Raw genomic sequence first — 26,758 nt, 5'->3', positions numbered from 1 at the left:
AGTTCATTATTATTCAAGGCATACTTAGATTTTGAGACCTTCTTACCCTCATTCTATACAAAGCAAAACATCTTATCTCCTTTATTCCTACTAGATCTAACCATATTCATGTTATTAAGATTTATAAAAAGGTACTAGGGAAGGGGCCTTACATGGACAATTATATTAGTGCAAGTCCTTAGGAACAACGTCCATTAACATAAAAAATACTAAAAAGTAGATAAAAATGAATGGCAGGGAATAAGTGCTTTCTTCCATTAAAAAATTCACCATTTTTTAAAGATTCTCTTTGAATAAACTCAAATTAAGTACAATATATATTATACAATAGGTGTTACTAATTCCATTCATTGACCACAAGCTTGTTCAAAATCTCTATTTAAGGAGAGAATTTCCCTTTAAAGCTCCACTATTTTGAGTATCACTCTTCTCCATCAATTTAGCTAATACTTGTAGTTTGAAAAGCAATTGTAGATAATTCATTACCAAACAAGTTTTAGGAGGCCACTAAAATGCCCATCATGTATACTCATGTTTTCATTGTTATACACAATTACGTACCAAATAAACTTTACTAGACAACCACAATGCCCACAACATGAACAAGAAGAATCCCATTCCCAAACCCACAACCATTTTCATCTCTATCTTTTACCACCACCATAGTGTTAGAATTGCTTTAGAATAACTGAGAGGGGGGGTGAATTAGTTATTCAAGGTCCAGATGTCCCTTTCAAACTTTTCACTAAGTGTGATAAATCCATTCATGAATTCATGAATTCAAACTTTAACTTGTCTAATTAGCAAGTTACTATAAATCAACATGCAAGTATAACATAGGAAATCAACACATGACACAGTGATTTACATGGAAACCCAATTTGGGAAAAAACACCAGTAACATGCTACTCAATTCTCACCCTTCTAAAGTGATGCCCTATGAAAGCCCTTCCTTGTTAAAGGCTTACAACACGCACTATTAAATGTGACCTCATTAGAGGATTTAACCACCTTGTTAGAAGTGGGCCTGGTAAAAGGACTTTAGAACATTCACTTGGAATGCCACCTTGTTAAAGGATTTACAAATGGTTGTTAGGCCAACCTAAGTCCATAGGATTCTCAGATCTAATACAATTTCTAGAGAGTATTAGAAAATCTTGACCTGACTACAACATACAACTTATCTTGCAAATTTTAGATCACTTATCTACTAATATCCTTGCCTGGCCTTCTATCTCTACAACTCTTAACTGCTTGTCTTTTCTTTCAAGCTTTGTCTCTTTGAGTCTCCATACTCAATGTACCAGTGAAATCATCTCTTCATGACCACTTGTAGAAGTAGAACCTATGTGCTCTTCCTTCTCCTTCTTGACACTCTTTCAATCACTTCATAGATTTGACACTTCTACAATAATAGTATCAACGACTCTCTTCTTCTTGGTTTATGACTTCTTAAATAAAAGTCTTGGAGTTCCTTTTCCTACTCAATTCATCTTTTTCTTTAATTTCAATTCACATGGATTAGATAGGATTCATTGCATTAACCCATATTCTGTTTCCTCTAGAAGCTTCTTGAATAATCAATTAGAATTTGCCCAAAAATGGTTTGCATAGGATTCTATGCCAACAACTCATCATCCTTATGCTCCAACTTGTTCACAAAATTCAATATAATCACTAAGTTGGCTTTGAATTGGAAAATCTCATTATTTGAAATAATGCAGCAGCTCAGCACTATTGAAATACTAGTGCTCAGCACATAATGTGTTACTCGGCATCAACTATGTTTTTCTTGATGCTCGGCACCTGATATTTTACTCGACACTTGAAGATCACTCGACACTAACTAAAAATGTCTTTTACTCGGCTTCTATTAAGAATTTGCTCAGCTTCAACTGATTTTCTTGGCTTCAAGCTTTGTAGTTAACTTTGTTACAACTTCTTTTTCCAATATGTCTAAATGTGACCATCCTCTATCTCTTTGAGTATGTTATCAATACACTACTTAACCATTGTCTTAGCTAATCTTTGCACTTCATTACAACATCATAACTCAAACTTTCCCTTAGGTGTTCTTGTTACATCTTGTTGATCAAATCCTCTTCATCAATCAACTAAGTGATAGTGCTTGACTCTTATAAAAAATATCAGTCCTACAAATAGTAGGTTTGACATCAATGGTAAAATAATGATTGAAACATTCTTTTACAACAATCTCCTTCTTTAATCTTCAACAAAAATGATCTTTTAAATCAAATTTCCAACACACAGGTAGACATTTTTATAAATATGAGGTAGGCAAGGTTACTGGGAGTAGGGGGGGTGAATAAGGAACCAATAAAAATTCAACTTATTTCACCAATTAATCCTTCATAAAATATTTTGATTTAATTGCATGCATAAGAGAATAAAAGAAATAAAACATTAATAACACTTTGACACAAGATATGGTGACCTAGAAACCTTCCAAATAGAAAGTAAAACTGGGGTGAGGATGATAGCCACAAGCTTTAGTGCTACAGTACAAAGTTGGTCAGTTACGATTTATAATTGCTCACTTATGATGACCTACCCTATTAGGAGCAATAAGGATTGCTAGGTACACCATGTGAAATAATTTACAAAACATACAATGAAGTATGTACTTGGTAAAGAGATTTGTCAAATATTGTTAAGTCTACCCAGTTAAAAGATTTAACTAATGCACCTGTTAGGATGAACCAATGTTTGATCTTTGATTTGTAACTCAAATTTTTTGGTTGAGATTCCTTTGAAACGTAAAGATCACCTTGATTTGATAGATATATCCTTGTTGTCCCTTATATTGCTTGTAGCCTTCGCAACTTGCACTTCTAGTCTTTATATTTGCTTTATATTTTTTTCTATATTTGGATATGATATAATACATTACATATATACCAATCCAAATCACAATTCATCAAAGTTGGCTACAACATAGATTTTCATCAAGATCACAAAGTTGGCCCAAGTGTTGGCACTCAGATTTTGAAGATAAACTCAGTTAGGTTCTGATACTCAACAACTAGTGTCCATACTCAGTATCGTCATTCACTCAGCAGATATAGAATCTTAGTTCATACTAATCACTTCCAAGTAGCCTGAACTTGGTTAGCACTTGTGACTCAGTGAACACTATAAAACTTGGAATATAAAATGAATCAACACTATATGGCTTGGTCAACACTAACACTATGAGCTTAATATAAACTAAATCACTTGGTTAACACTTCTTGGCTTTGTTAGCACTAGATTCACATTACTGATACTACAAGCTTAGTTTAAACTAGAGACCATAGTTGACATTGTGCAACCTAGTTAATAATGTGAAGCTCAGTTAGCACTATCATTGGTCAACCGATAGATACTATTTGGTATGAACTAAATGTAGATTCTAAAACTCAGTAGCAACTGTAGAAATTGGTAGTAACTAGATTACTTTGTTAACATTGCAAACTATCAAATAAGCTCGATAGTAGCTTAACCAATTGACTAAGTGTAAGTCACTAATAAAAAATTTTAACCTTAATGTTAACAATCTCTCCCTTTTGCATTAGTGACAAAGCACTTATCAATCCAAAACTAAATACTCAAAATTTTTAGGTCAAAACATTCTTTTTATCTTCATCTCATGTCTTAAACTCAATAACATACTCTATTTTTTAGATTTTTCAAAATTTCTTTTGTAAAAGATTTTTTTGAATATCTATACATGTATTTGTTTAATACTATGCTACTCCCCCACACATATATCACATATACTTATCCCCAATACTCTTCATATATACATCCATCTATATATACTTCTCCCCCTTATACACACACACACACACACACACTTCTCCCCCTTTTTGACATAAATACCAAAGGTGTATGCTATATGGTAATGCCAAAATGTGACAGGAAGTTATAATGTACCTTCAAAATCAATACCATTTTCTTGTCCCAATTTTCCTATAATAGCTTGCTTTCATGACATGCAATCTATACTTCTACTAATAACTCAATCATGTGATCAGCTATGGAGAAGTTATTTTCATGGATGAGTGTCTTGGCATGTGCAATGTGTCTCTGCAATGCATCCATGTTTAGGAGAATCATGCCTTGGATGTTGGCAAGTGTGGCCCTAATCCTGGCTTCTTCCCTTAATAATTTTACTTGCAAATTTGTCTAATATTTGATCTTTGAATAGTGAGCAGATCTATATCTTGGGTCAAGTGACAACTGGTGTGCACTTGCCTTCAAGTATTCATCTATCTTAGATAATTTTTCTTTGATTCCTTGGGTGAAGATAGATGTATCACACAACTTACTAGATAATGAAGTTACATTATTTGCATATGTTTCCAAGGAAATGAGAATAGTAGACAATTCTACTTGATTTATTGCAATTTTCTTTAGTACTTATTCCAATACTTTGTTCTCAAGTCTCCTCTCTACTCTTTGTAGCAACTTATCTTTTCCATTCTAATCTTCATTGAATTTTTTGACAACTTCAGCTAATTTAATCAAAATAGGTTGTGTACTATCAACCTCAATACATAGTGCATCTACAAATATGTTGTTTACATCTTCAAGCACTTGATTTTCCCTACTCTTCTCATCTCTAAGATTATGTTGCCTAGCTCTCTTTTGCAATAATTCACCCATGATTTTCATTTGATCAAGATTTAGGGTAGAGATATCTCAATTTGGGATAACTATATCCTCATCTAGATCAATATCTTCTTCTTTACCCTTATCTTTATTTGAAACTTTAGAACTTGGTTGAGACTTATTCTGAACTATCCTGGTACTTGCTATATGAAAACTTGGAATTGTAACAATAGTAGAAATAGAAGGGATAGCAAAAAAAGTAGATATTTCACTAACAATATAAATAACTTGGTGTTGCATAGTAAAATTTGATGATGGTGGCACTTGTTTCTCAGTGGATGAAGTGTTGATCACTTTAATCAATATGGTAGTCAGTTGAACAAGTGCAAAGATTGGTTGGGTGCTTGGTTTTGAAGTGATTTCCACAGCCAACTCAAAAGAAGCTTTCTTAGAGCTTGATGGCATTTAAGATTTTCTCAAAGAATGAGGAAATGAGGGCATTACTTTTTTTGTAATATTTCTAGGTCAGGTTCCTTAATACTTTTAATCTCAGGGAGATTCTCCTCTATTGCTTCATGTTCTTCCTCATCATCTGGATTTACATCATATTTTCTTTCCACATATTTTTCATCAACATTTTCATCATCTTCATCATCTTTATCACTAACATGAACAAAAAATTTACTCATTTGATGCAGCTTGTAAATGTTCTTCCATGTGGTAGTGGCAAATTTTTCCACAAATTCTATGTCTTTTATCAGCATAAGACATGTGTTGAATTTAAGAGTGAGTTTTTCTTCATTTTCCTTCATGGATTCTTTCACCTCTTTATCACTAAGACTTGGCATGAGTTTCCTCAAAGTCTATTCAAATATGTCTTTTGTTGTCTTCATTGCATTCTCCCATCTGGGTTCGATTGCTTGCAAAAGCTCCTTAGGAATTTGTAGAGAAAGTTGATCAGGAGAGTAGTTCCATTTACCCAATTTTCTCATCATCGTGTCCTCAATCTACTTTTTCTCATCTGCATTCCCAATTTCATATATGAGAGATTTGAAATTTTCCATTCCAACTCCTCCTTCTATTTCCTTTATTTTTTCTTGAAATGTAGGTGGAAGCTTCTTGAACATAATTTTCTCAGTGTCCTCCTCACCTAACTTCAAATTATTTCTAGATTTTGATGCTCTTCTTGTGAATATAGCAATAGATGACTTGGTAGGTTTGGTTATGATAACCTTACCTTTCTTTCTTATAGGCTCCTCTTCCTCATATTTTGTTTCTTTTGCTTCATCCTCTACTTCATCTTCTTCCACATCATCTACTTTTCCTTTAGTCAATAGGAGAGTAGAAATTGTTTGCCTTAGTTTTTCTATCCTCTTCTTTCCTTTTTTAATTACTTGAGGAAGCTTAATTCAAGTTCTATACTCACCCTGGCTTCTTCATAAGTACCAAAATATGTGGCCTTGGGATCTATAGGTTCATTTAGTAGTGCTTCAATGATAGCCTTAGCATCATCAATGTTAACCTCATAGTTTAGAGGCTTAACCCACACCACTCTAGGTCTGACTACTTGAATGTACACTTTGTCACAATCTACCATGAAACAAATATCATGTGTGTAGTCTTCTATAAGTTTCTTTGGTATTCTATATCTACTATTCATATTTTCCTTAAATGAATCAAAATAGTTGTTCATGATACTAACAAAGTTTTTAGCCATCTCTACTATATATTCATTAGTCTGATATAAAACTAGTACATTTTTTCTCCATACAACTAAACCTTTAGAAGGGAAGAATTTTTATAGATAGAAGAATGAAAAGTTAAGAGTAAACCAAAACTTACACACATTATTTTTGGAAGTTCTGATGCTCTCCATGTTCTTATTGAATTGATTCAGCATTAACTCAGCAAGGTCAAAGGACATGTTGTTCTTCACTACCTTGAGAGCCAAATCAACTACCTCACATGAGACATTGTTGAGATGACTAGAGTTTTAAATCTTATGAAAAATCACATGAATTCAAAATTTTATTTCCATTTCAATTACATTGTTGATCTTCATTCGCCTTTGATCCCAGTTGACAAGAGTCTTGTTTTCTAGTTCTACCTGACCTAGGGTTTTGGTAGTCTTGGCTTTGTTCAACATCGAGAGCCCTATGATTCTATTAATCATTTTCTTTATAATTTGAATAGGTTTCTCCAACCATAACTAAACATTATGTACATGGTTGAGGATAAGCCTTATCAATTTTATTTGAAAGTCTTGGGGAATATGCAAAATTTGTGTTAAACCCTTGGTCTCCAAATGTTGATGCTTGAGTTTCAACACACCATCCACACATAATTTTTTTAGAGTCTCATCCATCTCAAGGGTTCCAAGTTCTTGAATTGAATAGTAAAAATATGAATAGATATCATGAATGAGTAATACCATGGGTAGAATCTATGGTTGAGCTCTAGTTGGGTCAAGCACTTCTACAATTTTTAGACTCAACTTGAAGTCTAGTGATTTCCAATCAATTCCTAGTTTTATTGTTGGAAGATGCCATTCTCGGTAGGGTTTATGAAAACACAAAAATCTTCAACAAAAAACACATAGATTACTTAGAAGCATAGAAATAGATCTTTGCAAATAGCTCTCAAAAATTCACAGTGAAAAATGAATTTGATTTCCTTCCTTTTAACAATTTTCATTTTTCAAATATCATAAATGCTTAGTACATTCACTCATTCCATAATAGACTGTCTTCCACTTAGTTCAACCTTAATTCTTGATAGAGTCATTTGTAGCTTGATGTCTACACAATGTTTCAGTGTCTCCCAACCTTGCTTGATAGGGTCTTGCGACCCAACCTATCTTAGTAAGGTCTTGAATTTTTGCAATCACTCAGTGATCCCTTTACATCTTGAATGTTGATATGGATCTCTTCTTCTTGCTAGCTAGAATTGATGTGAAATGTCTTCTTCAGAGTCTTAGTTCTAGTTATTCCTATGGGAATTTAAGTTTAGATGCTTGAGTCACCCAATTCTTGAGTGACATCTGCTTCATGACTCAAACTTGCATTCTTAGAAGATTTTGGTATCCATTATTGTTTCATCTACTTTCTAATATTGTCAACTTTTTCTTTCTTTTCATCTTCAATTCTTCTAGTGTTCATACAGTTCTTGGTAAGATATCCAAGTTCTATACAAATAAAACATCTTCTAGTGGTGTCTCTTTTCCTAATGTGATTTTTTACACAATTTTCTCCAATGTGCCCAAATTCTCCACAGTAGTGGCATCTACACCATGTGTTGTAGTCCCATCTAAATATAGCTTTTACAACTTGTTTTTCTGGATTCAATATCTTGGTTTTGCATTCAGAAGATTTGTATCCTTGTTTCTTGCAATTTTGACATTTAATTTCAAACTTAAGTGTCTCCTTACATTCATTTGCTCTATGATCACACTTACTGCAATTGTAACACTTTCCATTGAATTTTTCTTTACCATTAGTCTAATGTTTGCTTGATGTATGACCTAACTTACCACAATAATTGCAAGTAGGTATTTGATTTTTTTTAACTCCTTGCTTTGATGTTTCACCTTTTTTTGTGTATCCTATTCATGCTTTGTCTTTGTGTCTATATTGATTTTTCTCATTCAACTGATTCATGCTTTCTTGAGATTTCAGCATTCTTTCATTGGTTTTCTTTTCAGTGTTTAGATCATTTTGTAATCTTTCATTCTCTAATCTTAGATTCATGAGTTCTTCATTTTTATTAGTGAGTTTATTAATGAAGTCTTCTTGCTAAAGGGATAAATGTCAAATTTCATTGTTCTTTTCTTCTATCTCTTCTTTGGTTTTTTCTTTTTCTTCCATGACTTCACATAATCTTATTGATTAGATTTCTTGTTCTCCATTCAGCTTTCTTATTTCTTCTTTAAGATTGGAATTCTTTTCTAATAGTTCTTTGATTGCTTTATCAACTTCATCTAAATTTACTTCTGGCCAGATATCTTCAACACTTGGCATTGTCGTGCACTCAGTAGATGTAGAAGATTGGTGCATATTAATCACTTCTAAGTATCTTGAACTCAGTTAGCACTTGTGACTTGGTGAACACTATGAAACTTAACATATAAACTGAATCAGTTGGTTGAAATTGTATGGCTCGATCAACACTAACACTGTGAACTCGGTATAAATTGAATCACTTGGTTAACACGTCTTGGACCAATCAATACTAGATTCACATTACTGATAATATAAGCTTAGTATAAATTAGTGACCACGATTGACACTATACAACTCAATTAATATTGTGAAGCTTAGTTAGCACTATCATTGATCAACTCAATATATATTGCTTGGCATGAATTGAATGTAGATTCTAAAACTCATTAGCAACTGTAGGCCTTGGTAGTAACTAGATTACTCAGTTAACACTACAAACTGCCAGATAAGCTCAATAGTAGCTTAACCAATTGACTAAGTGTGTCACTAATAAACAAACTTTGACCTTAATGTCAAGAGACATTATGCAAATTAACACCTTGGCCACCAATTTCATTCAGCCTTTCATCAACCAAAAATCTTCAAAATTCATCACTATCACTCTCTTCTAACATATTTCCCCAACATTCTTCATCTCAATTGGGCTTTTGTCATGCCCTTTCACCTCATTTGTATTTTTTTAGAACAAATGAGATTGGTCAAAATTTTGACCAATCTTGGTCGACATTTCCACCAAGTTTTGGTCATAATTTTGACCAATTCTTTGGACATGAGTATGGCATTGTGTTCATTGATATACCAAAATTGGTCTAACTTTCAACCATAATTTAGTGTCCATTTTGACTCATATTGGTCAAATTTTTGACCAATTCTTTGATCATGAGTATGGCTTCCTAGTCATTGATAGACCAGAATTGGTCAAACTTTCAACCACACTTTGGTGGCCATTTTGAAAAAGTTTGCTCAAAATTTTTACCAACTGCCACCAATAATGGTCATACCAAATATAGCCTATTTCAACTAACTATTTATTCAAAATTCTGACAAATTGGAGGGTTTGTCAAAATTTTGATGACAAAAATTATGATGCACCATTTGGTCATAAATGCAACCAACATGGGTCCAAATTTTGACCATTTTTTGTCAAAAAAGGTACCAAATTTTACTAGTGGATAGAACTTGGGGTTGTTGGAGTTAAATGATACTTTTTAAAAAATTGTTGATGACTTGCCACAATATTGGCATAGTCTTTATTCCATCTCTCCCATACTTGTTCCAAATTTTGAAATTGAATTTCTAGCTCGGTAGCTCAATAAACGAATCCTATAATGTGTGAAAATGTGTCTCTTTCTTTAAAATATCTATAGAAAAAAAATTACCTTCTAAACTTTCCCTATATGTGGCAATAATTGAAGTTGAATCAATGTCATGAGCTTGGCTAGCCTCTTTTGATTGAATGTCAGTTCACTATAAGAGGATGAGCTTGAACTTGTGTTCTTTCCCAATGTAATAACATTCTTTCTTATATCCACATGAAATAGCTCTAATGAATGTGTACTATTTTCTATAAAGAAATCTATATCACACAATTTCAAATATAAAGAATTGATGGTCATCAAAATTATTTCCAACTATGTAATAGATGTAGAAAGCTTGGCTTGTCTCTATAAAAGTTCCTATGAGGCTTTCTATAATAATTTATGCTCCATTATTCTCTAAGACTATTGTAATAACTTTTCATTTGTCTCTATATCATTTTTCTAAATTGTGTTAACTACATACACTAGTTGATCCAAAATTCTATGTTGGTTGTTCACATCTGTGATTCCAAATATAGTTGTCAAAATATCTTTGTAGTATGAATTACTTGTCTTCTTTTTTACTCCCTTCTTAGTTATTCTTATTTTTCCTTACAACTCAACAAGATTTGTAATTCTTGCATTTTCTCTAGCATAAGATTATTCAAATCATACATAGGTAATGTTATAAACTCATCAAGGTTCAGTAACTCATCATCTTCCTTGTCTACATGAGTCAGATCTTGAGATCTAGAGGGTGTATCGCTTGGATAGTTTTAATTGCTTCCCCTTTCCACTTGATCTCAACTTTGGTTGTTACACTGGTGTAGAAATCACTTGTTGTGTAGGTGTCATATTTTTTGGTTTTACAACCTTTGCACTCGATAGTTGAATATGAACTTGAGTAGCCTCATGCTCTTTCTATTTAATTTTATCTTCTACCAATTGAGTGCATAAATATTTATCAAATTTTGCAAAATTTTCCAAAATTAGCACACAATTTGGCGGCATATATATAGTTAATGCCTTACAAATTTGCTTGAAAATTGTAGCCTCTATTATTGATGTGATTGTAACATCATCAGTCTTCTTGACTTAAAGCTTTAGATATTCAACTATCTATAACAAAATTGGGTTAGTACAAATTTTGATTGATTCCTTCATCAAACCTTGAATTTCTTCTTCTTTTAGTACGTTTGGATTAGGTGGAGCGGTGTCAGTGTCATCTTCAATTGTTATAGTGTCTTTCTATTCATACTCACTGACAAGTTTTTGAATCTCTTCTATTAGCTTAGCCATTTCTTGCTTATATTCATCTTCAAATTCAATGACATCTCAACCTTCCCTCACTTCTATAGATGGAGTAATAAATACAAATGCTTCTTTCCATACCTGAATGCTATCTTTCTCAACTTCATGAGCTTTATTCTTCAAAACTTTGTTTGCCCTTTCCCTTGGCATAAACTTCTTAACAAAATCTTTAAGGGATATAGATATGTGCATCTTCCTTAAATCTGGCATAACTTGTGCAAATGTTGTTTCTCTTTTTTTTTTTCAGTGGATAATACATGTCATTTCCACTTGGAATCTACTCTTTTGTACAATTCCACTAGAAATCCAATTACTAATTATAGGGGTGTGTTCCTAAACTCGATCATTATATGAATCAGTGTGCCTTCAATCTTAACTTGATTATCATTGTTCAAAGAATCATATTAAATGTCTTTGAATCCCATTATTATTTTGTATTCTACTAGTTTTGGGCATACTTGATCCACAATCGTTGGAGGGAGTCTTTCAGTACTTGAAGTTTGTTAGTCTCATCAAACTCGATCTTTTCTTCATCTTCCTCCTCCTCTTGTGCAACAATTAGCTTTCTCCTTGGCTTTGCATGGACTTCAATTAGTTTACTATTCTTTGAGGGACTTCCAAGTAATAGCCCAATAGCAGGTTGTGTTGACCTCTTTTTGATGTTGATCACCCTGCCCTTTGGCCTCTATTGTGTCACCAATTCTTGTACATCCTTCTTCAAGTCTTCCTACACCTTAGGTTTAATTATAAAACCCTTATTTTTTTTGGTGGCCCTTGGCTTTACAACTAAAAGATCTTTTCCTTTTCCTTCCTTAGCCTCTGAGGGTTTTCTAGACCCTCCTCCTTATTCTTTCTTACTAGCCTCAACAACCTTTCTTTTCCTTTTCTTTCCTACCTTCAGTCTACCAGATTCAATAGTCAACTTGACAATAACAATCTCATATGTCTCAAACTACTCAACACTAGCATCAATATCTTCTACTAAGATTGTAGTAACTATTGTTGTTACATCATCTATATTTAACTCATAGGGCATTGGCCTTAGCCATGCTACCCTCGGTAATGCTTCATGTGCATACACAAAATATGTGTCTATAATGAAACATATTTCATCATAATATTTGTCCACAACTGATTTTGGAATCCTCATTTTGTTATTCATTTTAACTTTGAACTCTTCAAAGTAGTTGCCCATTACTACCTCAAAATTCTCTCCTAATATATTTATTAGGTCATTTAGTTGCTCTATAGTAGTCCTATTCCTATCCCATACAATCATTCCAATGGTAGGAACATAATTTTGTACATAGAGAAATATGCAAACTAGTACGGAACCAAACTTACAAGAGGTGTTCTTTTCTCTTCTCACTACCTCTAGGTTCTCTGTAATTTGATGCAATTGTAGCTCAGAAAGATCATATGAATGATCTTTCTTCACTATTTTGTAGCCTAAAATAGTTGTAACATAGGGCATGCTCTTCAATCTACTTGATTGATAGAACTTGTGTGCAATCACATGAACAAAAAATTTAGTTGATGGATCCTTGATGTCATCAATTGACATGCCACAACTATTCCACTTTTCCTTCATCAAGTTTTCAATATCATTCTTTGTTCCACTCCTTATGCTCTTTTGTCAATCCAAAGTAGGGTACCTAGTTACCATGTGAATGAATGCTTTGAAAATAGGTTCGGCTTAGTTATTGATATAATGATCAAAATAACTTATGTTGGTAGTGATCATGAAGGACTCACACATAACACTAGAAATCATCACCCCAACATGTGGCATGATGACTTCCTTTAATCCCTCCAAAAACATATGATTTAAGACTACTTTCACCTTGTTTATTTTTTTATTATGTTATTATACTCCTTATCTTTTTGGACTTACAAGTCTTGTTGATCTTAATAAGGCATTGTACTATATTTTTCTTTTATGGTCTTATCAAGCTCCCTCAAATGTTGAACGAGCTAAGAAGATAACTAGGGAGGTAAAGGGGATGTTCAATTCTCTTCCTCAAAACACTTCATCTTCAGATGATCTCTATAAATGTCTTTCAATGGTAGATGAAGTTGAACAACTTGGAATTGACCACCATTTCCAAACTAAGATAAAAGAAGCTCTTGAATATGTGTATACGTATCCCATTTCTACTATATATGAAATTGGAATCATTTGTGTTTTAATCACATCGTTCACTATATTATTTTATTTGTTATATTATAGGGTGTATTTCTTTATAGAACTATTTGAGTGCAAATTTTCTTTTAATTTAAGAATATAAAATATACTTTTAGGAAAAATTATTTTTTGAAAGAAGATAAAATAAATTCCTTTATTTTGATGGAGAAGCTTTCTTTTTTATTTAAAAAAATATTTGAGGAAAGGGTGGATCACTTAAGAATCACACACTAAGGCTTGATTCCTATGCTAAAAGTGTTCAACAGTCAAAATTTACTTATTCTTTCATGCTTAATTTCTTCCTTAGTGTGTGATGTTTGAGGTTGGTTATGAAAGGGGGGTTTTCGATGGGCTCAAAGACATTTGGTGAAGTTATGTTAAAATTCTTTAGAATAACTGAGAGGGGGGGGTGAATCAGTTATTCAAAGTCTAATGATGTCCAATACAACTTTTTCTACAAATCCTTAATGGCACATAACTAAAATTATCATGCATGTAATTCAACATTAAAAAACCATGAAAAGTAAACATGCATCACACCATAACACTAAGGATTTGATAACCTAGAAACCCTCCAAGAATAAGAAGGTAAAAGTGGAGTGGGGATGATACCCATAAAATAACTGTGCAATTGATTTCAACCACTTCTGATGGTATGCCCAGTTAAAGGCTATAGCATAGTGTTAAATGTGACCTTGTTAAAGGATTTAAGAACATTCAACTTGGAATGTCACCCTGTTAAAGGATTTACATAGAGTTATTAGACTCACCCAAGTCTATGGGATATACAGTCACCTACTAAAAAGAATCTTTCATCCCTCACTAAGGATCTCCTATCCTCCTCCTAAGGATCTATTTATCCTTCTCTTAAGGATCTCTTTATCCTTCTCCTATGGATTTATTTATCCTTTTCCTAAGGCTTATCCACCAAGCCATTAAGCTAACCTAGAAATGTAGGGTTTCAATATCTAATACAATGGTAAGAAAGTATTAGAAGGGTTTTGATCTGATACAGATTGTAACTTCAACCTTGCAGATTTCAAATCACTATTTAGTCCTTTTCTTTTCTTGGCTTTCCTCCGTTGTAGTGCTGATAGCTTGTTCAAACTTTAAGATCTATCTCCTTGAGTTCTTCCACTCATTATGTCAATTCTCTCTCTGGTCACTTAATCAATTCAAAGTCTTGATGCTCTGTTCTTACTCCTCTTGGCTTCTTCACATGATTACACTTATGACCAACTCCCTCTCATGCATGTGCTCTTCATCTCTGACCTATAACTCCTTATAAAGAAATTATGTTCTTGATTTCCTGCTCAAATCTCCCTCTCCAACTTTAGGGTTTCAATGGATTAGGTAGGATACAATGTATCTGTCCCATATCTTGTTTTTATCTAGAAACTTCATGATAAATCCATTAGCATTCGCCAAAAATGTTTTACATTGTGTTCTGTACCACTAGCTAATTATTCTTATCTTCTATCTGGTTCACAAAATTCTAGATAACTATCATGTTGGCTCAGATCTGGCAAATCTTTGACTTTTCAAAATAATGTAGCAACTCAGCATCATTGGTTTACTGATGCTCAGCACCTTTTGTGTTACTCAACTTCTTAATATTATTTACTATTGCTCAACACCTGTATCTTGCTCGGCACCAACTAGAACTTAGTTAATCCTTACATCATGTGTCTTAGTGTGTCCATCCTCTGTATCTTAGAGTATGTCATCAATGCACTATTTCATCAATGGCTTAGCTGATCCTTATACTTCATCACAATATCATAACTTCAACCTTTCTTTAGGTACTCTAGTTACATCTTATTGATTGCCACCTCCTTGTCAATCAACCAATTGAAAGTATTTGGATCACTTAAGCAATTGTCATTCCTACAAGTAGCAAGTTTGACATCAATGATAAAAAAATGATTGAAATGTTCTTTACCAATTCCATTTCTCTTCATTCATGATCTTTTCCAATCATTTCCAACAATCTCCCTCTTTGGCATTGATGGCAAACCAAAGTGATCAAATGATTAAGCTGATCAACTTAGTTACCACAAAAATTACATACGTTGTCTTTTTCTAATACAAACTGAATCCTTTGTTCTGCTTCTCCCTCTGGACTACTGCATCCTTACTCTATATTCCTGATCCTTCATATATATCTCCCTCTTCCTTTGTATTGATCAGTTTCTCCTATATCTCTCTATTTGGCATAAATGCCAAAGATGTAGCATCTTTAACATGCTAAATAGAGGCTTTGCGTCTTCATATTTTTCTCCCTCTATCACCATTCTTGTGACTGATCTAGAGTTTTTGCTCCTATTGTCATCCTCTGCATCATTCTTCTAATATTTCAATGATCTACTCCTGTTGATGCAGGGAAGCTTCTATTTTGCTTTAAACTACTTGAGTTAGGGACATTACCCCCAACTTGCATCTAAGATATTCATAAGCATCCTTAGGCAATGGTTTGGTGAAGATATCTGCAAGTTGTTCCTTTGTGTGAATGTACTCCATCTTCACTTGTTTGTCTTCCACCAATTCTCTGACATAGTGATACTTGATTGCAATATGCTTGGTTTTTGCATGCATTACTAGATTATTGGATATGTTTATAGCACTTGTATTGTCACAATACAGTATCATAGGTTTAGTTACCTCTTCTTTCATTCCTTTCAATAGATGTTTGAGCCACACAATGTTTGTGCAATTGACTGTTGCTACCACATATTCGACTTCTGCAGTGGACTAAGATGTGCATGTTTTTTTCTTACTAGTCCAAGTAGCTAGCCTTTTACCTAAGAATAATGCTCCTCCACTTGTGCTTTTCTTGTCATCAATGTTGCCTCCCCAATTTGCATCTGTGTATGCATTGAGCTCAAACTTCTCATTCTTTTTGTAAAATAGGCCAAAATCATTAGTTCCTTTGAGATACCTCATTATCCTTTTTATTTTTGTGAGATGATTTTCTCTAGGATTGGCAGAGAATCTAGCCACTATTCCAACTACTAGTGCTATGTCTGGTCTGCTATGTACAATATATTGTAGTTTTCCAATCATGGATATGTACATTGTTTGATTGACTTCAGCTGATTCATCATTTTTAGATAAATTATGTCCTATTGCCATTGGTGTGCTGACAAGTTTGGAGTCTTCCAATCCAAACTTCTTGAGTATCTCTTTCATGTATTTTGATTGTGTCACAAATATGCTATGCTTTAGTTGATGTACTTGCAATCCTACAAAGAACTTGATTTCTCCAAACATAGACATTTCAAACTAATGTTTCATTTTGTCAGCAAAACTTTTGCACAGTACTTCCTTTCCTCCAAAAACTATATCATCCACAAATATTTTAGATACAAGAATATCCTTACCTTCTTCTAATTTGATGTGCATTTTGTTGTTGTCATCAGTTCTTTCAAATCCTATTTGCACTAGATACTTGTGAAGTCTCTCATACTAAGCTCTAGGGGCTTTCTTTAATCCATATAGAGCCTTGTGTAATTTGCATACCTTATTTTTGTTCTTTTCATCAACAAAACCTTATGGTTGCTCTATGTAGACTTCCTCTTCAAGTATACCATAAAGAAATGTAGACTTTACATCCATCTGATAGACCTTAAATCCTTTGAAGGTTGCATATGCCAGTAAGGTCCTTACTCCTTCCATTTTGGCAACTAGAGAAAAAGTTTCTCCATAATCTAGTCCTTCTTCTTGTGCATATCATTTGCAAACTAATCTTGCCTTGTTTCTTGCGATTTCACCATTCTCATATAACTTGTTTTTGAACACCCACTTGGTTCCAATCACATTCTTATCAACTGGTCTTGAGACTAAGGTCCATGTCTTGTTCTTCTCAACTTGTTCTATTTCTTCTTTCATAGAATTATACCAGTCATCATCTGTTATGGCTTCACTTACTATTTTTGGTTCCATATTACTAAGTAGACATGTTTCATTTCTGAGTTTATTCCTTGTCATTGGTCCTGCCTCTTTGTTTCCAGTAATTTGATCTGCAGGATGATGTCTTTTCACATACTTTGCCAATATAGGTTCTTTCCTTGTTTGAATGTTGTCTCTTTCAGAATATGAATCTTCATGTATATTTTCATCAAGTATTTGTTAAGTTTCTTCTTATTGGTTGTTCTCAGAGTTTGAATGAACATTTTTTGTATTCTGCAACTCAGCTTCTAAATGTGTCTTTTGTTCAACATTCACTATCTGTGACTCGACAGATACGAGATTTTGTTGCTGATTGTCATTCTGAGTAGCAACTACACCATTATTAGATATACCTTCATAAAAGTATACAAATCTCTTGTATTCTTCTACTTCCTTGGTGTTCTCAACACTTTGAACTTCTGCAAGCTCATCAAATTTCACATTTGTGCTTTCTACTATTTTTTAGTGTTACCATTCAAGCACTTATAAGCTTTGCTTCTAGTAGAATAACCAAGAAATGTGCCTTCCTCACTCTTTGCATCAAACTTTCCATTCCTAGATTCTTTATATATATAGCATTTGCATCCAAATATTGTGAAATGTTTTACATTAGGAGAATGCCCATACCATAATTCAAAAGGTGTTGCATTTGTACCTTTCTTGACTTGAACTCTGTTGAGTGTGTAAACTGCAGTACTTACAGCTTCTCTCCAGTACTTGAGTGCAACATTTTTCTCTATCATTAATGTCTTGGCACAGTCAATAACTGATCTATTCCTTCTCTCTACTATACCATTCTGAGGTGGAGTTCTGGGTGCTGATGTCTACCTTTTAATTCCTCTTTCATAGCAGAACTCTTCAAATTCTCTTGATGTGAATTCACCTCCTCTATCAGATCTAAGATATTTTAGGCTCTTTCTAGTTTCTTTCTCAACTCTGGCCAAGTACCATTTGAACATTTGGAATGCATTAGATTTTTATTTTAGGAACATGACTATCATCATCCTTGAATAGTCATCTACAAATAGCATTATGTATTTGTCACCTTTGTAGCTTTGTACTTCAATAGGACCACACAAGTCAGTATGAACTAGCTCTAATACTTCATTGGAAGTATAAGTCTTGCTTTTGAAAGTTGACTTGGTCATCTTCCCTAGTTGGCATTGTTTACACATGGTGTTTTCAGGCTTCTTCAACTTTGGTAGACCTCTGACTTTCTTCATTTTTTTGATGCTTATTAGATTGTCAAAATTTACATGACATAGCCTCTTGTGTCATAACCATACATCATCAGTTTGAACAATAAGACAAGAAGCATCTTCCATGTCTACGTAAAATACATTACTCTTAGTCTAATCACCTTTTCCTATTAGACTTCCTTGAGAATCATAAATCTTAGCAACTCCTTTTTCAAATTAAACCTTACATCCTATGTTGCCTAACTGTGAGACACTTAACAAGTTATAATTTAGGCCTTCAACATAGTATGCATTATCACATGATATATTTTCAGTAAGCTTGATACTACCTTTCCCTTTGATTTGACATGGTGCATTGTTACAAAATCTAACACTATTTCCTTCATATTGAATAAAGGTAATGAACTTACTTTTGTCTCTAGTCATGTGATGAGAGCATTTGTTGTCTATTATCCATCTATCATTCTTGTTCATGCAGGTTACCAGTGCAGTTGCTTCATCTTCATCTGATTCATCTTTCATAGCCACATAGACTATTCCATCATCATTTTCATCAGAGTCTTCTTGAACAATATATCATCTTTTGCCTTTACCTTTGTAGTCCTTGTTGTCCTCTTTCTTGTTCTTGAAGTTTCCTCCATCCTTGTAATTTTTCTTTTGTGTGCATCTAGTTGCAATGTGACCAACTTCATTACAATTGAAAAAAATGATTGGTAGGTTACCTTTGAATTTTCCTCTTCCTCTATGAAATATTCTTGCTAGTAATGCCTCCAATTGGTCCACATCATCTTCATCAGTGCTGCTATCACTGGATACATACTTTCCTTTTCCATTCTTTTTCTTTGTTTGAACCTCCTTGTTGTCTTTCATTTTCATCTTAGCTTTGAATGTAGATTGAAAATTTTCTAGCTTGTAATTGTCAAAGTTGGATAGCTCAAAGGCAGTGAGTCTTCCAATTATACCTTCAACTATCATTGTGTTGCCTAGTACACACCTTAGCTCTTGGATGGTTGATACTCTTATAGCATAGATAGGAAGCAAAGTTCTCAAGTATTTGCTACATAATGTTTCTTCTACTAACTGTCCTCCTAGGCTTCTTATGGCACTGACTACTTCCTTCATTCTTGCACTATATTGAGCAGCATTCTCTCCTTCTTCCATTTTCATATCATCAAACTTTCCTCTTAGAATTTCTCTTTTGGCTCTCTTGACATTATCATCTCCTCCATAGATTCTTGATAATGTATTCCACATCTGATGTGAAGTATCACATCCTTTGATGTCATCATACTCAACATAGCTTAGTGTTGAAGCAATATCTAACATAGCTTGATTGTGCTCCTTCTTCTTCCTCATGTCATCTATAGTGAGGGGTCCTGCAGGGTCTACATGATCAACTGTGATAGAGGTCTCTGCATAGTCACCTATTCATCCGAGCTGTAGCTTCATCAGACTTTTCCATGCAACAAAGTTGTCTTTGTTTAGCTTGGGAACTTCTCTCTTGGACATCTTGATCTTCCTACTGCTAGTACCTTGAAACAAATCAGAAGTGAGCTCTGATACCAATTGTTATAATTCTTTAGAATAATTAAGCGGGGGGGGTGAATCAGTTATTCAAAGTCCAATGATGTCCAATACAACTTTTTCTACAAATCCTTAATGGCACATAACTAAAATTATCATGCATTTAATTAAACATTAAACAACCATGAAAAGTAAACATGCATCGCACCATAACACTAAAGATTTGATAACCCAGAAACCCTCCAAGAATAAGAAAGTAAAATTGGAGTGGGGATGATACCCACAAAATAACTGCACAATTGATTTCAACCACTTCTGATGGTCTGCCCTGTTAAAGGCTACAGCACAATCTTAAATGTGACCTTGTTAAAGGATTTAAGAACATTCAACTTGGAATGTCACCCTGTTAAAGGATTTACATAGATTTTTTAGGCTCACCCAAGTCTATGGGATTTACAGTCACCTACTCAAAATAATATTTCATCCCTCACTAAGGATCTCCTATCCTCCTCCTAAGGATCTCTTTATCCTTCTCTTAAGGATCTCTTTATCCTTCTCCTATGGATTTCTTTATCCTTTTCTTGAGGCTTATCCACCTAGCTATTAAGCTAACCTAGAAATGTAGGGTTTCAATATCTAATACAATGGTAAGAAAGTATTAGAAGGGTTTTGACTTGATATAGATTGCAACTTCAACCTTGCAGATTTTAGATCGCTATTCAGTCCTTTTCTTTGCTTGGCTTTCCTCCCTTGCAATGCTAACAGCTTGTTCACCCTTTAAGATCTATCTCCTTGAGTTCTTCCACTTGTTATACCAATGCTCTTTCTGGTCACTCGATCAATTCAGAGTCTTGATGCTCTGTTCTTACTCCTCTTGGCTTCTTCACATGATTACACTTATGACCAACTCCCTCTCATGCATGCGCTCTTGATCTCTGACCTGTAACTCCTTATAAAGAAATTATGTTCTTGATTTCCCACTCAAATCTCCCTCTCCACTTTAGGGTTTCAATGGATTAGGTAGGATACAATGTATCTGTCCCATATCTTGTTTCTATCTAGAAACTTCATGATAAATCCATTAGCATTCGCCAAACATGTTTTACATAGTGTTCTGTGCCACCATCTCATCATTCTTATCTTCTATCTAGTTTGTAAAATTCTAGATAACTACCATGTCAACTCGGATCTAGGGAATCTTTGACTTTTCAAAATAATGCAAAAACTCAGCATCATTGGTTTATTGATGCTCAGCATTTTTTGTGTTACTTGACTTCTTAATATTATTTACTATTGCTCGGCACCTATATCTTGCTCAGCACCTATATCTTGCTCAGCACCTGAATCTTGCTCGACACCAACTAGAACTTAGTTAATCCTTACATCATGTGTCTCAGTGTGTCCATCCTTTGTATCTTAGAGTATGTCATCAATGCATTATTTCATCAATGGCTTAACTGATCCTTATACTTCATCACAATATCATAACTTCAACCTTTCTCGAGGTACTCTAGTTACATCTTATTGATTGCCACCTCCTTGTCAATCAACTAATTGATAGTATTTGGATCACTTAAGCAATTGTCATTCCTGCAAGTAGCAAGTTTGACATCAATGACAAAACAATGATTGAAACATTCTTTACCAATTTTGTTTCTCTTCATTCATGATCTTTTTCAATCATTTCCAACAATTTTGGATCAATTCTTCTTTAGGGAAATGTGTCAACATCAAAAGAGATGAGATTGGGATAGTGCTTGATGCAAACTTGGCAAAGGGAATACCCCTCTGTCATTAGCTCTTAGTCAAAGAGGTTCTACTTGTGGCTTGTGCTCCCATATCTAATAGCTACACTTCTATAGTTTATAAAATCCTCCATTCAAGAATAGGGGAGGCATGGAGGCTAGAAATGAATAATAAAAATGACACATGGCTCCATGAACTATCTTCTTTTGTTTTTTATGTTTTTTTTTTTCTCTAATTTTTTAAACAACAATTATTGCTAACAATTTCATTAAAAATACTATTTAAGATGTATGTTGAAAAAATAAACATCAAAGTTTAATTATCTAAAAGGTCAAGAGCATTGGGTGTGGTAGAGAAAGTCCTTACACAAATCTTAACACAACATCCTTGGGTTTTTGAATTCTTCGTCTCCACAGATAGGGTATCTCTTCAAGTGATATTCACAAATTTCTTGAATCATAAAACATTTTATTATGTTGTTTTTGATCTTGTGACTTAATGGCCTTCTATGATTTACGAATTATTTTGGACTTAATTATAAAAGGCTATGATCATGTATCTACCAATATTTGTCTTGTCCAATAGGAGTACTTGTACTTCATATTAATAGAATGTTCACACCAATTCATAGATTAAATTAGTAATTTAGTTTTAAATGATTAGATTTGGGTTCAATGTTTAGTAGAATATAGTTTTTAAATAAAGTAGTTACTCTTGTAATTAAATTATAAATGTAGAATTGTGATTTATTTTTTGTATTTTCAAATTGAAAGATTTTTATACTTATCTATAAAGTATAATTTTCCTTCCAATTTTATTAATTATTATAGTTGAAATCTAAAATTACCAAATATCAATATTAACTATAATATAATTTGTATTAACAAAGGATGGAGTTTTGTCTAACTTGATGGCATATCAGATATGTTGTCACATATCAAAGATAATGATGGGAAATTTCTATGCTCAAATATTCAATCAAATGAGGAGGAGTTAAGGAGCATTTTAAATTTATATCGAGCTTCACTCATTGCATTTCCTAAGGAGAAAATTTTGGGTGATGCCAAGTTCTTTTCTACTATGAATTTAAAACAAGCTCTACCAAACATTAATAATATAAATACTATGAAAGAGGTATAATTGATAAACCTGCATATATTTCTTCATATTAATCGTATCAATCTATTTATCAATGGGAATTATAATTTGTATGGTGTCATAGATAAAATTCAATTTAAAGTATGATTAGCATACCAATGCGCCTAGATTGGAAGTAAGGACTTATATTGACATATATGGAGATGCCAAGACCATGAACAGGTAAATCTTATATCTTGTAGCATACTTGTGATATTTTAATTCAAAACCTTAGGATTTTTTATATTTTTTTAAATACACAATATAATTTTTTATTTTATTAGAAAATAATTTTGTATTTCTTAATTTTTTTAAACATGTCTAAGATATTCGAACATTATAATTTGGAATTGGTGTAGTATTTTTAATTTAAAAAGTTTAGAACTATCAGAGATGAACTTCGATATGATCTATTCACTTCAACAATGTGAACCTCAAATTCACTCAAGGTAAAAAAAATCATGCTATGAAAGATACTATTTTTTATTTTTTATCATTTGATTACTAGAGAACCAAATTTATCTAATAATGTTTGAATATTATAGATGGTGAATAGAGTCTGGTCTAGCTAAACTAGAGTTTTCTTGACAACGCCATGTGGAATTTTAATTTATAGCAACTGTAGTGTGTAATTATCCAAATTATTCTACTTTTAGAATTGGGTTTGCAAAGATGTACTACATTTCTCACTTGCTTGGCTGATATCTATGACACTTATGGAATTTTGGATGAACTTAAACTCTTCACACAAGCCATCAAGAGGTATGTATAACTTACAAGAAGATATTAAACATATGTATGCTAAAGATTTAGTTATTATTTATATAGGAAACATGGTTTCCATGCAATAACTAATAGATTGATAATAACATTAAGTAGACATAATAAGTGATTAATGGCTAGAAAAAGTAGTAACTATACATATGTTGTTTTATCTTTCCATATTTGTTATGTACTTTGCACATATGCATATTGTGATGATAGATTGTCTTATGCTTAATGAAGGTGGGATTTAACATTCATAGAAGGACTTCGAGAATATATGAAAATGGCATTCAACATCTTTGATGAGGGTGTAAGGAGCGTAGCTCGAGCGGCTAAAAAAACTCGAGGAAGAGACACATTTGACTATGGCGTAAAGTTGTATGTTTGTAAAAATAATTAATTTTCCATATATGTATTAAATATTATATTAATATAGAGAGTGTAGAAAAAGTATTTAATTAACTAATATATTCATTTCAGCAAAAAAGTTAGTATTATTTGGATATTCATTACTATGACCATAACAAGTAAAAGTGAAATAAATTTAAATAAACTTTTTTTATTTAAAAAGGAAATGAGTCATAATGTTATCTATATATAAAACACACTTTCTCAAATGTGTTTATATATATGACCTCATATTTCCTTGTATACCATGAATGTATTTTTAATAAATTATTTATTATATTTGTTACTTATTGTTAATAAAACTAATCTATAAAATAGAAAAGTTATTTCAAGTCATGTTAAAACCTCATTCTCAATGTAATTAAAAATATATATTGAGCACAAGGGGGTTTTCCATTACATAGTATTTTATTTTCGTTGTTTACCTTTCTATATTTTTTTAAGTCATAACCTTATATTACTAATATGCATTCCTAATTTGCATCATATTCTAATAAATTTAACCTTTTCCCATTGTCTAATCATATTAATTTTAGCATTGATTCTTTTAATCTTTTCAATTGATTAGTCATCATTTTTAGGGTAAATAACCAATAATGTATCCTCTATACTAAGTCATATGTCATATACTATTATAAATATATATAACTTATCTACCCCCCTTTGAATTTACTTGAAATTTTATTTGACTTGTTATCTTTTTAAAATGTGATTTGTATTGAAAATTTAAAAGTCCAAATATTCTCACCTAGTAATTTAACCTTTGCCTCCTACTTTCTAGCGGACACCTTCCCCTTTCATTTCTTAGTAGTTTAGCTTCCCTTCAGAATTTCATTTCTCTTTATGCTTTATATCTTATCATAAAATGTCATAACTATGACAATTTCCAATTTCAATATGAGACTTTCCAAATTGAAACTCTTCCAATTATCATAAACTTTTCATTTACTGAAACTGAATTCTCTCCTACAATCTTGACTATTGATTGAGTTTGATCTTATCCATTAATTTTGAGTTTCAAAACTTTTAAAATTTATCCCATTTCTCTTATTTATCAAACTATAAACCTTCAAATCTCTTTTTGTTATTGTCAATTTTTTTCTTTTATTTGTATTTTTACTTATCAAAATGTAAGAAATAAGCCATCAATTTGAGAAGAAATAATGTGCATTGAAGTCCAATTGAGGGATTTATTTATTTATTTATTTTCTATTCCATGCACTTTGTCTCAATTCCTTTAATGGTTTGATTAATATTTAGGTTGCAATTGAGAGAGTTATTTTTTCATTTATTTTCTCTTCAATACACTTTGTCTCAATTCCTTTAATGGTTTGATTAATAATTAGAATGTATGATTAATTAGGCGTTGTGGATGTTTATTGTATGCAATGTTTTTTATTTCCCTTTTCCTAGTTGAATTTTTTTAATAGATTTATCTACTAATTTATTTATTTCAACTTGTTAATATTTACTTGGAATATTATTTATGTACAGTGGGAAGCTTGTATAGATTCTTTCATGCAAGAGGAAACTTGGCTTGCAATAGGGCATGTATCATCTTTAGAGGAATATTTATAGAATGGAAAAGTAAGCTTTGGATCTCATGTTGTAACCTTGCAACCTATACTATCATTAGATGTGCCCATCTATGATGATATAGTAAAATAAATTGATTATCCATCAAAGTTCAATGATCTTTTATGATTGGCCCTCAAACTAAGAAATTATATAAATACTTTCAAGGTATGCATATAAATTTAGATAATTCAACTTTCAAAATGTTGTATTTATTCACTCATAGAATTAATTAATTTTATTTAAAAGTGATTAATTTGAAATTTGATGAAAGCATAATGGTTGTTGTTGAAGGTTGAGGTAGATTGTGGAGAAGCATCACTATGTGTAACATGTTATTTGAAAGACAATCCTAGATCTACTGAGGAGGATGCATTAGAGTATTTCAATTCTTTGATTGATGAAAAACTCAAAGAATTAAATTGGGAATATTTAAAGCATGATAACGTCCCAAGAATAAAGAAAGATTATGGATTTGCAATATCAAAGGGCATCCAACTTTTCTACAAAGAAAGACATGGAATTAGTGTCTCAAGCATCAAGACAAAAACTCTTACACCAAAACCATGTTTGGACCAATACCTATGTGAAATTTTAAATATATTATATATACATTGTCAAGAATGGAATAGTTTCCTCTTATGTATTGCATCTAAAACAATGTCGAGTAGTTTACTAAATTATCAATATATGGGGATTATACATTCTTTAACAAAGTAATACTTTTCTTTCAAAAATATAGAGTGTGTGATTTTGATAAGAATATTTTAAATCTTTTTTTTTATCTCATGATTATTTTTATCACTTGAAATTTTCACTCTTATAAAGTTGAAAAAAACTTGACATTTCAAGGTAACATGGTGTTTATTTATGCAGGTGTAAATAGGATAAACAACATACTAAGAGGGGATAAATTATAATCTTTACCACATAAAGCTTTTCACCAATTCATTCACATATATTAGTAACTTGTGCATGTAAAATTTGTAATGTAAATATGTTGTAACATATAAATCTGATCAATCAAATGTATGAAAATGAAAATACATA

General features: G+C 32.4%; 1 pseudogene; it reads left to right on the top strand.

Moving 5' to 3' along the window:
* LOC149571747 (alpha pinene synthase, chloroplastic-like) overlaps positions 1 to 26,298 on the top strand; it is a 182,367-nt pseudogene extending 156,069 nt beyond the window's left edge.
* Positions 26,299 to 26,758: the final 460 nt, after the last annotated feature.

The sequence above is a fragment of the Cupressus sempervirens genome, chromosome 2, assembly GCF_028749045.1.
Source record: "Cupressus sempervirens isolate cs-2001-9-10 chromosome 2, ASM2874904v1, whole genome shotgun sequence".
Lineage (NCBI taxonomy): Eukaryota > Viridiplantae > Streptophyta > Pinopsida > Cupressales > Cupressaceae > Cupressus > Cupressus sempervirens.
This window is presented reverse-complemented; position numbering and strand designations above follow the sequence as displayed.